Source organism: Anopheles coluzzii, chromosome 2 (assembly GCF_943734685.1).
Source record: "Anopheles coluzzii chromosome 2, AcolN3, whole genome shotgun sequence".
In the NCBI taxonomy this organism is placed as follows: domain Eukaryota; kingdom Metazoa; phylum Arthropoda; class Insecta; order Diptera; family Culicidae; genus Anopheles; species Anopheles coluzzii.
In genome coordinates, this window is record NC_064670.1 from 49,768,037 (window position 1) to 49,786,040 (window position 18,004).

Here is an 18,004-nt window from a genome sequence, read left to right on the forward strand (position 1 = left end):
GATTTACTGATCCGTGTTATTATTTATTAACAACAATCTTTCCCCCGCTGCACCACGGGAGTTATGATTTCATTAAGTTTTAATTAGTCTCATCCCTTCTGGCAGTGGCGAACCGTGCCCGTCGGTTGCCCTTCGGAAGCATCAGAGCTTCGGTAGTTTGGCTAATGATTGAGGTCGGCGAGCAGGCCAATCATCAAATCCATCCAAGGAATAGCATCAGCAACCACCAGTAGGAATGTGGGGTTAGGGGAGGGGTAGGGAAAATGGATGAAGATTCCTCTGCAAATACGGTACGGTTCATCGGCATCGTTTGTCGAATTATGATCAATGACAGTTTCGTTTTTTCCCCCCAATGACAGTCCTGTCTAGATGACCAATTATTGAAATTATGCTTCCCTCTTCGTTGGGTTTGCCCTTGGCATGCCGGTGTGCGATAATTAGCCATTCTCCCAAGCTGATCCCGCATGGGAGCCGTGGGTGTGCAAGGGACTGGGTACATCTTCTGTTTCCTTCATTAGGCGAACGGATTGGCACGACGGATTCACGGCGACTCATCAAATTAAATAGAAAGAAAACTCGAACGTCGCCACCGGAGCTCCGGCGGAGGAAACAGAAACCGGTGAATTATCAATAATAATACCTCGTAGAACGCACTCCGCGTACCAAGCGGTCGCGTTCCACGTAATTTCCGATCGTTTCGAGTGTGAAGCGGAGGTTAGGAAAAGTAAACGGACAGGAAGGATGGCCGGTGATGCCGTCGGGGGAGGAACTTTTCACGTGCGAAAGGAATGCGAAGGAAAGGAGTTCTGCTTAAGAAGCACGTCAAGAAGCTCAACGGGTGGAATTCCAATTGTTCGTCGTGTGGAAGCTCACACGAGTGATCGTACGAGTTCTAGCCATTCTACGAGTTCTAGTCCATTCCGCCCAAACGCCCGACCACTGCCTACCCGAGGAGGTGTAATGAGCCGTGAAAAACCTCCAACTTCATGTGAGCCACATTCAAATTGCCGCGTACGGAAGAATCCGTTCTCGGTCCGTGGTCCATGTACCGAACGGTTTCACCTACGTATGGAGGAAATATGATTGAAGCGACCCAAAAGCATGACCATTCTAATAGAACAAAGCGTGCAGAAGCGTCCCAAGCGTGGCCGACGGGTCCGACGGGACCGTTCCTGCAGCTCGTTCGGCAGCTATAAATTATTCCCATAGCCGATTTGGAACCGATTGTTCGACTAATTTTTCCCAATTAAAACATGCGTCCCGGTGCCGAAAATGGAGAGCGAGCGAGATGAAGCAAGCGCCAAGAAGTTGGTTCGCTTCGAGCGGTTAGCTGCGTAACTAGAGGGCAGGCCATGCCAGGGTGCTCGAGACAAGGAAATCAACAATAGATCGGCGGCAGTGACTTGCCTCCTTGTCGGGTTGGGCACCTCCACCCCGGCAGTTGACCAGTTCTAGTGCGGAAGAATATTACCTCCTGGGTGCCTCGCACTGGAACGCAAGCCACTTATTAGACGGTCTCTCAGCCATTGCCCAGTGTTTCCCTTCCAGTGTACGGCGTCCGTTTCGGAGGGTTCCGCAACCACGCACAGGCACATTCGGGCATTCGCAACGCTGTCGCAACAACGCACGTTGGCCGCGAGCAGGTCAGAACATGGCCGGTTTGGAGCGCTGGCTCGGTACCCTCGGTACCGTGACTGTGCACATTCGCGTACGAACCACCGTACACCGGCGTGCTTTGCTTACCACGTATTTATGCACATCCTCAGCATGTTCCCGTGGCCGGTTCGGGAAATCTTCCGAGAGGGCGAGGTGTCGCGAGGAGACCCAGGAGCGGAGCAGTGAAGTGAAATAAGTCAAATTCGATTGGGATAATTACGCGGTTGAGGATGATTTCTGTTTCGTGTTTTGTTGTTGCTTTCGTTGTCGTTGTCGTGGTTATCTCGGTGAGGAAAAATTGAAATTTATACGCCTCGTAGTATGCGGCGTGACGGAAGCACTGATAGGTTCGGTTACTCTCGTCCTATAGCTGGAATGTTTGGTCCCATCCGCACGTGCGTGCGTGCATGTGTCTGTGTACACGCAGTATTCGTTCTTGAAACACATTGGCAAGACCTTCCAGAATCTCATCCGTTGCTCCTCAATTCCCAAATGCCGAGCATGCCGGAGTCGTCGATATCACTAAACACGATCTCCGGACCCGCTGTCAGATCAATCAATCAAAGCACAACCAGCTTGTCTGTCCGAGTAGAACCGGTGAGCCTAACCTCACAAAATGCAAATTAATCAATTTGAGACTCGGTCGCAGCAACATCAACAGCATTAACAGCAGCCGTAATAACAGAATCTCGCGCGAGAACGAGAACCACCTGCGCAAAATAAACAGCCGTTAGCATGCGGTCGCGAAGACGGCCCGTGCGAATGTGGAGCATCTCCCGAAACTCCAACTACAGTCAACCAATCCAATCATCGATCCAAGTCATTCGTCGGCGTTGTCCTCATCGTCGTTGCCGTTGCCAGGCCAACCATTCAGCAGGCAATCAAACTGACCATAGTAGGCTGTTGGCGAGTTTCCGCGTGTGTTCACACCGGATGACGGTCCCTAAGAAGAAGCTCGGGATGTTTCCACCGACGGACATTGGATTGACGGAATGATACAACTGCGCGGGTGAAGGTGCAGGACCGCAAGATGAATAACCAAAGTAGTCCTCGTTGATAAACCGAGGGGAGCTTCTTTTTTTATAACGAGTGTGTGCATGTGCGGGAGTGAGAGCACATGCTCTACCAGTGTGGCCAGTTGGATGCTCATTAACATATAGAACAGATACATGGTGTCCAGAGGATTTCGAGATCGCCTCAACGTCCCGGTGTCTGCGGTGCGAGGGAATTCTCTCACACATAGCCTTCTTCCAGCACAACACCCCGACCCGATTGGGTGTCTGACGAAGGTTGATCAACTAAAATGTTAATTATTTATTATATTAAAATGATAATAGCAGAGCAAGAACCCACAACACGATGATGGACAACGGGCGTTGCGACGTCAGTTCGGGCCGGTGGTACGTGACAGGTCTGTTGTTTTTGGAGGCACTAGAGCCACCACTAGAAGAGCGAGCCGTCGAGGTGGCCATCGTTTGTGATGGCCCAATAGGGAACGATTCTGCTGCACGGTCATCTCTCCGCAGCTTCCGCGAGTGCCTGAAAACAAAACAGAGGAAAACAAACAGCATTGAGAATGTCGATGGCTGCTGGCATAACGATTCAGGCTGCTCCTCGGATGCCGCTGACCGATGCTTAGCCACAATGCAGAATAACGTGGGACTATGATAATGCCGTGTCATCGCTGGTAACAAGTAAAATTGATTTAAATTTACGTCCTGTTTACTCAGCCACCGGCCACGTTCGGTCTGATTCGGCCGATCGATCTGATCTTTCGGGAGACCTTGCGATCGAAATCACGGCCACCTTGGGGTGGGTAATCTTCTCGTTGGCATTCAATTTTCGGAACCACTCGTGAGCAGTTCAGGATTTTGGTGTTGGTGGATCTCTTGATAATACACTCCAAAAACAGAGCGAGAGAGAGAGTGAAAGAAAGAAAGACGCTTGGCAAGAATGTGGAGCCTGTTTTACAAGTCACAGGATCACTGCTAGCGGGTCACTCAAAAATCCGCCGGTGGCACTAATAATAGCAACCAGAGGGCTGCCGCTTCTTCCCGCCGAACGTTGCCGAGTCAAGTCCCTGCAAGGGATCGCGCTGTCCCACGATCGTGCAGCGCTGCACAACGAAAACGAACTGTTGTTCCTGTTCGAGGTTTTTATTACTTTTATTGATCACTTATTTTCCACGATTCCGCTTTGGAGCCGTGTTCTTTGATGGACAGGTTCCGAGCTGCGTCACCGGGTATGTCCTCCCAATCCAGAAGCCTGCTCAGACATCCGATCAGGGGGACCTATTCAAATCAATTTTCATCCGAAAGTCCGAGCACGACAAGAAACCCACCGAGCTTCAACGGGCATTCTTAACGCGCACACGCGGTGAGATAAACTGTTGCCCGGACAGGGAAATGAGATGGATGGTTGCGCTTCGCCTCCGCAACATGACAGGGGGCGCTTGTTCAAAGCCTCACAAATCAAAGCGTTTCGATTCTTTGCGAGGCCGTCCGATGTCCGATGTGCGACGTTGCTGCGATGGCCTCGCGTTCACAAAAGTGGTAGAACCCGCGGCACCGGTGTATCAATAAAAACCCATCCGCGTCTATTGAGGGTCGCGCGAACTCCGAAGGTATTTCACACCGCAATCACTCGAAACGAAACGACGCGCATCGCGAGCCCGGGGTTAAGGTCGGCGGGTCGTTGTCTAGAGTGAAGTAAAGATATGTGTGTACAATTAGTGGCCAGCGAGAAGGTGGCGACGAGTGTGCTGCGCTGCCGAACAGTGGCACTCATTTTGTGGTGTCGTTGCTCGACTGCTTAATCCCAACGACCCATGCGACCGGCACGGTCGGCTCGCTCAATAAACTCATTCGCGCCTGCTTACGAAAATAATCAATAGCGAACAGGGCTGGGCGGGTGGAAATTTAGCAAGCCCGGGCGATAAAAGATGTAAACCGGCCAAGCCCGGCAGATGAGAGTCCACAGATCCAGAATGAGACAGATCGGTTGTATTATTTGAGGATTTTGCGCCCATCTTCGAGCACTCCTCAGCTCGTCGCTGGTTATTCCCAACTTTGGGAGCAATTCGTATGCATATCAACCGGCGGAAAATAGAAGACGCAGCATTGCGTGCACGAGAAAGAGAGCGAGAGGAAGAGAGCGATAAATTTAAAAGCAATGTTACAATGCCGTGCTCGATGACAGAAAAACTTTCTAATTGGCTTCGACATCAAATATAGCGAATCTTCGCTTGTCCGCTGGTCAACCAGGAACTAGGTGGGGATGATGAGGGGATGTGCGGACTGTGTGTGTGTGTGATAAAAATGGATGATTTACGGGCCGCGCGCGACGATCTGGACAGCCGAGTGGGGTGGAACTGTGTGTGTGTGGACATTGTTACCGCCTACATTGCGTTCTTTTTTTTCTGTTTTGTTTGTTGGCTTGGGTGAGAAAACTAGACAAAAATCGTACGCTTCTGCGATTGGAGCTGCACGTAGGAGTTTGAAAGAATGTACAAGGTACGAGGAACAATTATGTTAAATTGCTGATCTATGGTTATTGTGCGTGAATTATTCTACGGGGATGGGAAACTGTTATGTTTTCTTTGAAGAGCACATTGTTAAACCGTTCTGTGTTTCTTTCTTATGGCTCTCGGGCTGTGTGACAAAGTGTATTGCCCCGAACACACAATGGATGTGCTAGATACAACAAATAAAGCTGATCCGAGATTGAAATGTGCTGAAGGAACAGCATGACTAATTCAGCTTGCGAAAGGATACATTCATGTCTAGATATACTTTAAATTTCATATTTAATAGGTAGTTGAACATTTATAAATTAACAGTAGGTTTACGGAACCCGTCAATTTGACGGAATTTAAACTTTGAAGTGAATTACGAATAATACCTTTTACTTAATCTCGATGTTTACTTCTCGTAACTATAGCAGTACAACTTATAGCATAAGTATGATTTTCTCAAATGATGAACCCGTCAAATTTACTGGTGGATTGATTACATTCAGTCAATTTAGTTATGTAGTAATTTTTTTTCTACAACAGTAAATTTAGGAGTGAAAGAAAACTATGAATCACCCAATATCATTAAAAATACCCTGAAAAACATAAAAAAAAAAACTAAAGTGGCTTCAAACAAAATTGCCAATTAACTTATTTCTCGTGTTTTTCGAAACTCCCGCCGACACCGGTCAAAATGTGACATCGCAAAGATGTCGGTTCATGTGTTGGTGGAACAATAACGACTATTAAAATTAATTAGCATTGTGACGAATTTCTATGCAAATCAATACTTGTTAAACGATTCGTAATTTAATAAAATTGCTTTTTTCATGATATTAACCAATCTATATACGTATTTTTATCCACCCGTTAAATTGAGATGGTGTTCGTAGAGATAGGTATATTAGCGACGCCCGTAAACCTAGTGTTAAGCGTCATCCATCAATTTCATAACTCTTAAGTTGCAAATTTCCGAAACATGCCCCCCCCCCCTCCATGTAAAGGTCAATTTCGACCTTGCTTGAAAGTGATCGTGAAATTTTGGGTTTTTCTGCTATATTTATTAACTATTTATCAGAATATATCAGGCCGGTCTCGTAGTACAGTCATCAACTCGTACGTCTTAAAAATATGCCCGTCATGGGCTCAAGTCCCGAATGGACCGTGCCGCCATACGAAGAACTGACTATCCTACTATGGGGGGTAATCCATAAGTCACTGAAAACCAAGACCACAAGTGGTACAGGCAGGACTTGACAGACAGCTGTTGAGCCAAAAAAGAAGAAGAATTATCAGAATATGTCTTATCACACACCAAAATATTAACATATTCAATACAACTGTCCTATAAAACACTGTGAAAAATATTTAAATAATGAATTCATTGCATTTCCTTGTGATTCTCCTTCTGTGAATGTAAGTCCCCGCACTCATAATGTAATCTAATGTAATTTTCTACGTGCAAAAAAGTACAAGTTCGTATTACAAAAAAATCTGTGGCTGGTCTACCCAATGTTTAGTTAATCAAGTTATCGACCGTTTATACATATTTAACCCTCCTACCACCAACATTAGTGCACCCCAAAACCTAAACACTTCCCACGTTTGTAATCTCGAATTAAATTAAAGCTTTCCTAAGAAACGGCACACCGTTCCACGAACAGTTGCAGCAACATTTTAGCGAAGCTACTCATCTCGCCCGTTGCCTCGCCTCAAAGTAGAACAAATTTTCATTCTCGGTCGTGTCCCGCGATAGAGCAGATAAATCTTGCGCCCCGAACCTTCCCCAACAGGAGGAAAAAACGACAGCGCAAAATGCGCGTGGTGTTGCGCGGGTGTCGAAAACGTGCACCGCATGCGCAACAGCACCGTTGTAAGCGCATCGTTTTGCGCGGTGCGCGACCGTAGACCGATGCACCGAACAACCAACACCAACAACTCCCCCTCCTGCCATCATCCGGGTCGCGCCAGAAAACCCTGCCAGAATGTTCATAGTTTTACGAGCAGCGAATTAGTGAGGGATGGAATTTGCTAGGAAATTGATTTTCACAACCGTGGCGGCAGTATCGTCATCTTCCGTCGCCCGCTTGTTGATGCAACAACGAGAAAATTAATCGCCCAAACCGACGCGGACGGAGGGCAAGAAAACAAAAGGCAAAACAACAATGCAGGTGGGGGGGCAGTGGGCAGCCCGGGGGCGCTGGTGGTGGTTTAACACAAAAACCATCGGGCCGCTTTCTCGTGATCTTGCCGTCTGTAACCTCTGGGGCCCTTCTTTGTCGTGTTGCATTAGCCCGTTGGCTGTGTGCCGTTGTATATGTTGTCCACCATCGCCGACAGCCGCCGGCAAGGGAAGCTGATGGTGAGTAATACCGTAGAATGATCCTTTTTTATCTAGATTAAATCGTTATGCGGACGTAATGCCGATGTAGCGGACGGGAATGATGAAATGATGAGAAAACGAAAAGCTAACACTATGGAAAATGGGTCCAATATGCAATTACATTGCCCGGCTTGGATGAATGTGTATGTGTGTGTGTGCGTCGGTGTGCCGCGGCAACTTTGTCTAGTGCGGCAATTTTCGTTAGATGTGTGTTGGGTGGTCGTAAAAGTTACCTCCCGGGTCGGTTACATGGTACGATCAGAAAGGTGTAGATTGCACGTAAAAGGTTTGAGTGATTAATTTTGGTAAAGTTATGCAAACAAACATAATCAGAAAACAGTGTTTTAGAAGAACTAGAATGAGGATTCAGAAATCAAATATTTCCATTGTCCCTTAAAATTACTTCTTACTCCATCAGTTGCTAGTTTACTTACACTTCTAACGCAAGCTCAAAGCTCAAACGTTCAACGAGCTCAAACGTGCCAAAGACGAAGGCCACGAGATACAGCATTTCACCAGCTCACGTCTCTATTTGTACTGCTAGAACATGATCCGCGACAAAAGGTGACAAATAAAGCCCTTCCCGGAGACAAAGCCTAGCACCGACTGATCTCCATAACCTCTGCACTCCGTACAGAATACTGATGAGCGCGAGAATGCAACTCTTCCCCCATCGTTCTCATCGATCCGGCGCAGGCAAATAAAACGCACGCAAAGATGAAACGCATCATGATTGGTGTGCCAAAACGGAAGGTACCAGGCAAGGTTGGTTAAAGATCGTCCAAGAGCAACCCCATCTAGGGAATGCTTCATCTAGCATGAAATAGAGTTTGCTGGCAGCAGAGAAACCACGCGCACCAAGAAAAGAACACGTTCGTCTTGTGAGCTGTTTTTCTCGTTCTAGATGACTGTCCGCGTCGGCATGTGAGCGGCCTACACACGACGCACCGGCGAAGGAACCGAATCATTCAAATTAATCATAATAAGCGTTTCGAATTTTAATTTTCCCCCAACTCCCTGGTGAAGAAAAAAAAACACGGCGGGAGCCTTTTAAGTGGCAACGGCTTGAGACATTCGTTCGCAACGTCATCTTCCGGGCTGGGCGGTGTTCTACCGCGTCTCTAAACACCGCGTTCCGGCTGTGACTGCCATTCTTAAGCCTTTTTTACTTTCAAGCTTCCACAGTAGACAACAGAGAGCCCAAAATAATACAAAAAAAATCCCCATGCAAGCTACTCGATTTCACTCCTATGGCGTGCATTCCCATTTCCTTTCGATCGATCGTTCACCGCCTGCCCGCTCTTCTCGCCCTGATCGAATGCCTGATCGTTCCTGGTGATAGTGAATGGGAAGAAGCATCTTCATTATGCTTCCGTGACGCAGAACGAACCGCCGAGAAGAAAAAGGATAATGATCCGCAACGCCCCTCGGGAGGAATCGGTTTTCGGGTTGAACCATGGCCCTTTGACTTTCTTTCTCTCCCACTCTGTCTCTCTCACTCTCTGTGTTGTGGACAACCGTGGATAGTGACTTTTAATTTCATTTCCTTGTTGCTGCCGCACACATGAGGATCCGTTTCGTTCTATTTCTATGTCTCTTCGCATCCTCGATTTGGGACTAATAAAACTCTATCGCTACCAACACAATGGGCGCGGAATGTAATTGGTCCCTCCGCTCCCGTCACTTTCGTCCATCGTTCAGATATAGCTGTTATGATAACGCTGAGAATCATCCAGACTGTTGAATCATCTTCAATCGATCAATAAAAAGGGGTAAGATATCGTCCCTTTAATATTCCGTCTGTGAACGCGGAGCATTGGAACGGCGCAGCACCTACGCTGAACCGCTAACCGTGCCGCGTAAGATCGGATGCGGAGATTTATGGGAAAATTAAGATCAGCAGGTCGGCAGCATCAGCCGTTTGCTCCAGTTTTTCCGTGCCGGGGCCTTTTTGGGCATTTTCCTTCTTTCGCATTTGCCCTTTTCCCAGTTCCCCCGAGCCATCCCTGCGTTCGGGTGAGCAATTAGTGCGCGGTCAGCTTTCGTAGGCATCGCCGGATTTGCATTCCCACTCTTCCCTCCTACACCCTGTCAGCCGCCCTGCCGCTCAAGCCTCCAAAAACGCTAATCCCACCCCCAGCATCCATTCGTTGGTATTTTCTCTTTTCATTTCAATCTGGCCCATCGCTTCTGCACGCATTCTTTTTCCCATTTTCGGGGCGCGGGCCGGGGGCGCATGTTTGCTGTAAATCTGTGTGCTTTCGGGGCTTCTAGTAGTAGGAGCTTTAGCGAGCGGAAGAAACCGATTCCTTTCCGCTTTCGTTGTGGCCAAATCCGGCTGGTTCGTATTTTGGCTTTTGGTTTTGCGTTTCTTATTTGCTGCTTTTAACGGTCTGCGCGATTTGCCTTCCTGTGTGTGCCTCGGTGGGGTGAGGGGGGCGTGGGTACAGCCACATTGAAACTGGACCACTTATTTCCTCCGGCAGAGCAGCAGCGGCAGCAACCTTTAAGCCCAGAAACCACCGTCCAACCGCCGAGGGGCTGTACGAGACGTTCTGGCTGGAAGATGGACGATCGCTTCCCGTCGATGCACCCGGGCGAAACGGATCCGGCACTCAAATTACCGTTTAATCGGCTTCCCTCACGGCCCGAAATAAAAAGTTGCGCGCGCGCGCACGCTCGTCTTCGCGTATGCCCGCCCCGTTTAATCGATCCTCCTAACCTATATTACATAAATCACCCACCCGTAAAGCAGCAGCAGCAGCAGCAGATGAACGGCTTACGCGGTGGCTTCTCGCGCACAAGGCGCAGCTAATCGAAAACTAATTCCCCCGTTCCGTCCTTTGCGCCTCCACTCTTCGGCCGATCCGATTGCCCGCAAAAACCACAAAACCGCACGTGGCCACGGTTGCCGCTGCTTTGCCGTCGGGGAGAAAGGACACGGAATGGCCGTACGCGCCCGGTAGCGCCCAAATCGAACCGAGCCAAACAAAATCCGATCAATCAATCCATCAATCAAAGGCGTTTGCGTAAAACGCGGACCCTGCCTGCAGTGAGCGCGCGGGTTTGATTTGCGGCTGATGAGATTTTACGCGCCACACACTGTCCAAATCTCATCACCTTTTGCCGCAGTCGAAGGGAGCGGCGGGAAACCCCGTACACCCCTTCGTCGTGTTCGATTTCGAGTCGAGATGCGCGAATGATCTAGATTTCATATTTCACCCAACTAACACACGCGCGCGCGCGCTGAATGTCTGTTTGCATCTGGCGCGCAAGGGTGTGCGCAACAAAATGATGAAAGTGAGTAGCAGCTTACGCCACGTTTCCCTCTCGGATGGGTTTTTATCAAACATGAAGAGCTGTTTTTTTCTTCCTCCCCATTTGATTATTATTTAAAAACCTTCCCCTCGAAGCTATACAGCGAACGTGCAATACAGATCAGACAAACGCGTCGAAATAGAATCGCACCCAAAAGGAAAGCACAAGCTTGAAGTCTACTTGTGTTTTTTTTTGCACATTTAGCAAAGGGAAATAAGTTTCACTTTTCACTCCATTTTTGTGGCAGGTTGTGGTGAGCGTGGTGGGCTAGTGCTTCCACCCTCCTAACGCTACACCGGATTCAGCTGTGTGAAGATGAACAAGTGCATGCGCGCGACAGCCGCACCGGCCACACCGGATGGCACATTCCCGTCGAACAATAGGGGATTAATTTAGGGTGCCGGAAGGTGCCGGGTCACCGTGTGTTTGTGTGTGTGGTTTTCGAGTCCACTTCCTGTGGGCTGTGAAGGGCTCTGCGATCGCTGCTCGGTGCTTATGGATTTGATAACAATTGCACTTGCGATTGCACAAACACCCCTCGCCTGTTTGCGCGTTCTCTTATCCGGATGTGTCCCTGCACCCTTCCCTGCACTGGCAACGCACGGCACGGATTAATGACGATCAAACGAAGGGCTGCGGGACTTCCGCCTTTCGGCAATAAAAGAAAAACACACTCAGGGATGAGTTATGGGCCATTGTTCTGTAGTTCGTCCGTGGCCCTTGTGCGGGATGTAATTTAATCAGTTGATTTTCCAGCTTTAAAATGTAACAGTTTTTAAATGGGTGGATTACTGTCCCGCTCCCGGCCCATCGTTTAACCTGCACCGGAAAAGGATCGGATAGCATTGGAGAGGCGGAAAATTTGATACAAAGCTGTGCGATAGTGCCGTGTTTTGCTTTGTAGTGAACACAGTTTTTTTTCGAGCAATCGTTGTTGGATTTGTATAACGGCCTAATGGAGTGATATGAATCGTACGAGTTTTATTAAATTTTGTGTCCTGTCATTGCTGTGTTAAGTTCTTTTGTGCGATGTTGAATAGCAGTACACTGCTATTTAATTATTTTTTAATGATGTATTACGTTGGGTTTAGGATTACTTCTTTTCCTAACAACAATATAGACCTATGTGAGTGCATGAACTAGGAAATTGTTTTTGTTTTAGTGCTATAGATTTATACTGGAAATTCGTTAGATAGTGCTTGAATGGTAGAAAACCATCAACTATAGGCAATAATGATTTGTAAGTTTAATGTATTTATACTGCAAAATCTGAACACTTGTTTTAACTGATAAAAAAGCATAAAATGAAATTAAAAACCATTCCCTTTTAAATAAAATATTTTAACTTCGTTAATATGCTTCATTTGTGTGGGTTTGTTTACTAATAACTTGGGAGATATCCAATAGATTTCTATAAGCTGCTGCTTTCCATGCTTGAAAACATTATTCCTGCAATTGGTCCTACTACACATGATAAACCCATTCGGCTATTACTTTCCTGATATGGACCTCAGCACTTGTTGAAGACGCTAGAACGGCAATTTTCATCCTTGTTGCAGCTTTTCCCCTCATTTAGGGTGTATGTAAAATTTCATTCACCACTCACAAGTTGAGCAGGGTGATGTGTTTCTGGATAGTACAGTTTATTACTGTATGTATAATTTTGTTTATTCTGTTTTAAAATTTCTTCAAGATTTCAAAACTTGTTTTGTTTTTATTTAAATTTAACATTTTAAGCTACTTTTTAAACCTTAACTGGCTGATTAATCACGGCCCTTGAAATTTAACCCTCTAATTCCCAAACTTACAGAGGTTTCCAAGTCAATTTGGAATGTTAACGTTGTTATTCACCGCGTGCAAGATATTAATCCACATCAATGTGATATTTCACATTTTGAAACCAATAAACCATTTGACAGCTGCTGAAAAACATCTTGGATGTGGTGAATAACAATGTTTACATTCGAAACTGACTTGGAAAACTCTTTAAGAAGGGCTTGAGAAAAATCGATACAAAATGATGGTGTGTTGTGTTATTATTTTACGAGGCTTTTTAGCATTCAATTCTCGATTAAACAAAATGGGTTTAAAAATGATTTTATGTTGCTACCAATCTAAAAGCCACTTAATTACACTCGTGCCTTTGATATAAAGTCCTTTATTATTTGTTTACTTCTATCTGTCAAACGCGACAGCGGTTTAGGAGGAACGTGTGTTTGACGCAAAAATAATGTTTTGGGCATTACAGAATTTATTGGAATTTATTTATTTGTTTTAGACTTCGCTGTACGCTATTTTCTAAAAAAAAATATTCTAAAATAGTTCTTTGAACAAAATGTACTAATTGGACACATCGGTCAAATGGTATAAAATGTAAGAAAGGGGAGACGAGAGCGGAAAGGAATGAGGGAAGGCGCCGAATACTCCAACACTGGAGAACAATACTCGACACAACCGGATCACGACAACCGCAAAACCAACCGAGGGGGTGGAGGAGGTGGACCGAATGAGGGAGAACGTTGACACAGACTTTTTCTCTTTTGACGGTGTTGCTTTATTGAGTTCTGATCAACGACTGACTGCTCAGCCCAAGTTCTCTTCTTTATAATATTATCCCGATTGCATCAGGCAATACTAGCTTTCAACTTTACATACAATTCTACACTCGGCCCTTCCTGATGGACTTCGATCCTCGATGTCCTACACCTAGTTTACTTATCCTTATTCCTTCAATTCCTGATCTTCATCTAATTCGTCTTCGTCAGACGATTCAATCGTAGCATATGACCATAGTTTGATATTGTCGTCACTCGTACTCGTAACTTGAGGCCCTTCGCAACTAGCTGCCTTTTTAACGTCATACCGCCCATTTCTTTTTACCTTCGTTATTTCGTACGGACCCAAAAATTCATTAGCTAACTTTCTTCCTGCCACAAATTGAGTTCTCTTTATTGCTACCAAATCACCAATCTTATACCCGTGTTCCGGCTTTCTTTTCTTATCAAATTGCTCCTTATATCTCTTTTGCGCCAACTCTATTTCTTTTCTGGCCTCTTGTCTCATACCCTGTCTATCCCGTTCGTATTCTTCATACCATTCTTTTTCCAGCATTTCGTGTAATAAATCATCAGATGCCTGTCTCATTCTGACCCCAAACATTAATTCAAATGGAGATCGCCCTGTTGATGAATTAAGGTGCCCGTTTACCGACCGTTGAACTCTGTTGACTTGTTTATACCACTTAGCGGTATCTCCCATCGATAGTTTTCCCAGCACTGATAAAACCGTCCGATTTATACGTTCCGCCTGGCCGTTTCCTCGTGGTACTCCCGTAGTGGAGACGATATGCTCGATGTTTTGCTTCTGAACGAATTCGGCAAATACCTTAGCCGTGAACGCTGCCCCTCTGTCCGTTATTACTCGGGTCGGATATCCGAATATCGACGACCAACTCTCCAGTTTTTGCAACACTTCCTCCGCATTCGTTGTTCTAGTAGGATAAAGCCAAACAAATTTAGAAAACCCATCCACCACGGTTAAAATATACCTGTATTGTTTTGAAGTGGCGTCCATGGGCCCCACATGGTCCAAATGCAATGTGCGTAGAGGCGCATCTCCTTTGTCGATTGGGTTCAAGCATCCCTCTTGTCGTCCTAACTTTTTGTTGTGTAAGATGCACTTCACACAGTTCGAGATATGTTGCTTCACCAATACCTCTAGATGTGGAATCCAAAACTTCTGCCTTATGGTATGCATAGTACGCTGTGCCCCATAATGCCCGTCGTTATGTGCGTTTTCTATGATCTGCTTCCTCATGTTTCGTGGAATCACTAATAGTTCGTTTCCATCCACTACAGTGTATAAAAGTCCACCTTTCAATTTATACGATCCGTAGGGCCTATCCAATAGAATTTCACTAATTGCTTTCACCATCTCGTCCTGTTGTTGGTTCTTACGAATACGTGCCGTTAGTTCATTTGTCACAGTCATCACTTCCGTCGGATATCGGCTCAAACAGTCCACGTGCTGCATTTTCTTACCCGATCGGTGTTCAACTTCAAACACAAAATCTTGTAAGAACATCACCCATGGTAACACTTCCTGCGGCACTTCCGATTTTTTCAATGTACACTTAAACGCTGCACAGTCAGTAACTAATTTAAAAGGACGACCCAAAAGATACTGCCGAAACTTTTTAACCGCTAGAAACACTGCTTTTGCCTCGAGCACGTAGCTATGTTTGTTGGATTCCGGTTCACTTGTCTTTTTACTCCAAAAATACACTGGATGCAATTTTCCTTCTACCCACTGTAACAATGTTGCACCAAACCCTGCTTTTGAAGCGTCCGTATGAAGTTCCGTTTTTGCTTCGGGATCAAATAACCTTAACACTGGCTCTTTTATTAATTCCTCTTTTAGCCGTTTGAAGGCTTCCAATGCACTTCCCGTTATTTCGAAAGATGTATCTTTCTTCAACAAATCCGTAAGCGGCCTGGCGATTTTCGAATAGTCTTTTACAAACTTCCGGAAAAACCCCGTTAATCCCAGAAACGCTTGCACTGCTTTAACGTTCTGCGGAATACGAAAATGTTTCACTGCATTTATTTTTTCCACACTTGGCGATATCTGTCCAGTTTTCACCCGATGACCCAAAAACGTTATTTCCCTTTGCATGAACTGGCATTTTTTCCACTTAATGTTCAAACCGTGCTCTGCTGCCACTTTTAACACTCTTTCCGTTTTCCATAAACATTCTCGTTCGGTTGAGCCATGGATAACCATGTCATCCATGTACAAATCCAGTAGGTTGTTTGTAATAAGATCCCGAAACACATGATTAACATACCGGATAAACACTGCGGGCGAATTACACAAACCAAACGGCGCGCGATTAAACTCGTACAACCCTCGTCTCGTTGCAAACGCTGTATATTTTTTACTAGTCTCTGCTACCGGCACATGGAAAAATCCATTCTCCAGGTCCATAACCGTGAACCATTGTGCACATTGTAGTTTTTGCACGACATCATCGATTACTGGTATCGGGAATCCGTCTTTCAAAATCATCGAATTCAATTTCCGATAATCGACACACACCCGGTTGCTCCCGTCCTTTTTCTTCACTATAACTATGCGGCTCGCAAAATTCGACACAGAAGGCCTAACAATACCCTCTTTAAGCCACTCATCCACTTGCGCATCCACTGCTTCAGATTCCGAAAAAGACAATCTGCTTGGTGGGTGGCGGAACGGCATTATCTGTCCGTCTGGAACAATTTCCAACTTAACTGGACACGTTTCTTTTCTCTCACTGCAGCTGGTATTATTGTATGTCTCGATCATTGTCATTATCTCGCCCCGAAATTGAGGCGGGATAACCGGTTCCATTGTCTCGCTGGCGCACATTGTGTTCATCACTTCGCTTAAAATATTGTTCACATGCTGTTGTCGTTCGTGTTCTTCTTCATTTCTCTGTATCCCCAACACATGCTCGTTTCTTCGGGGCTCGATCATGACCGTTTCGTTGTTAATATTGTAATTAACAGAATGCAAAAAATCCATACCTACGATAAGGGGTGTTCTAATCGCCTCGTATGGTACCAGAACCCACTGCACCTGATATACCCAATTGTCTATGTTTACGGCAAGTGTGGCTTCGCCGAATCCATTTTGGGGCACTCCACCTAGCCCTCTCAAAATGTGGTTCGATTGTTTCCATTGTTTGAACTGCGGTGGAAGTCCCGCGAAAACATCTTCACGCATGAGTGATACCTCGCTCCCGGTGTCGATCAGAGCCGCATATTCCTTCCCGCACACGCTCACTTGTTTTGTTGGTAATTCTTTATTTGATTCCTGGATCTGACCTCCCATCACGCTGTAGCTATTTTTATTACAGTTTCGAGCGATATGCCCCACGCCTCCACATTTGAAACACTTTACCGGAGATCGCTCATTTGTACTCGGTACAATAGCGCGCGTGTCAGCTACCAGTCGCTTCTTGATAGAACAATCCTTCGCCCGATGCCCCGATCTACCGCATTCAAAACATTTTGTTGACTTAACACACTTTTGTGCTTCATGCCCTAACTCCCCGCAAATATAACACTTCCGCAAACCTACCCCACCATTCCTTTGATCTTGTTGACCATTGTTCCTCTTCACAACACTTTTCTTCTCCGCTCTCTCCATGCGCAACAGCTCTTCTTTCAGCTCGGCCATACTGCGCGCTCGATAAAGGGATGCACGCACTTTTGTGTCGCACGCCACACCGTCCACGATATACTCGATGATGCTCTCAACATCGATTTCCGTATCTCGAGCTATACGCTGCATCTCATACACGTATTCGAGCATTGTTTCCTGGGGACGTTTTACCCGTGACATAAGCCGCCTATGCACATCACTCGACCGCACTATTTCACCAAATTCCTTCATCAGCTTTGATCGCAAAGCTGCGTACGATATTATGTTTCTTTCAGTCGAGAGAAAACTCCGCGCAACTCCCACCATTTTTCTCCGGCACATAATAAATCTTTGCTCGTCTGTCCAGTGCGCCATGTTGGCCACTCCCTTGAAATCGTCAAACCATGCCCCAATGTCTTTGGTAAGGTCATTGCCGTAAGGGTCAATGCCTTCTTCCACGTCGCGGAACGAATAGGGCTGCACAAACGGTGCATGTGTTTCTATACTTCTAGGCACATCCATCTTTTGTGACACCACTTCTGTCACAATTGCTCTCGATTCCGCGGTAACAGCCATAGCACCACCCGCCGCAGTCGCACCATTGCTGCCAGTTTCTGAATCCGCATCCACGTCAAAATATCCAGACGCGTTTATTTCGCCGATATTTTCCTCGCGCTGGCCGTCGCTTGTTACCCCTGCTTCTAATAAACGCTTAGCTAATTCTTCCTTGGTTCCGGACAGTGCTAGTCCCGCCGTTTCGCACATCCGAATCAATCCCGCACGCGTATATTCGCTTAGAAAACGTTCCATTTTTTTTTTTTTTTTGTATATAACGCGCCAAAATGCTAGAAAACGCAACTCTCTTTCGCACCCCAAACGCACAGCGTTAGTTCCTCACACACACACACGCACAGCGTCTGCTCCTCAGGCACCCAGCACTTACAAGCACGACG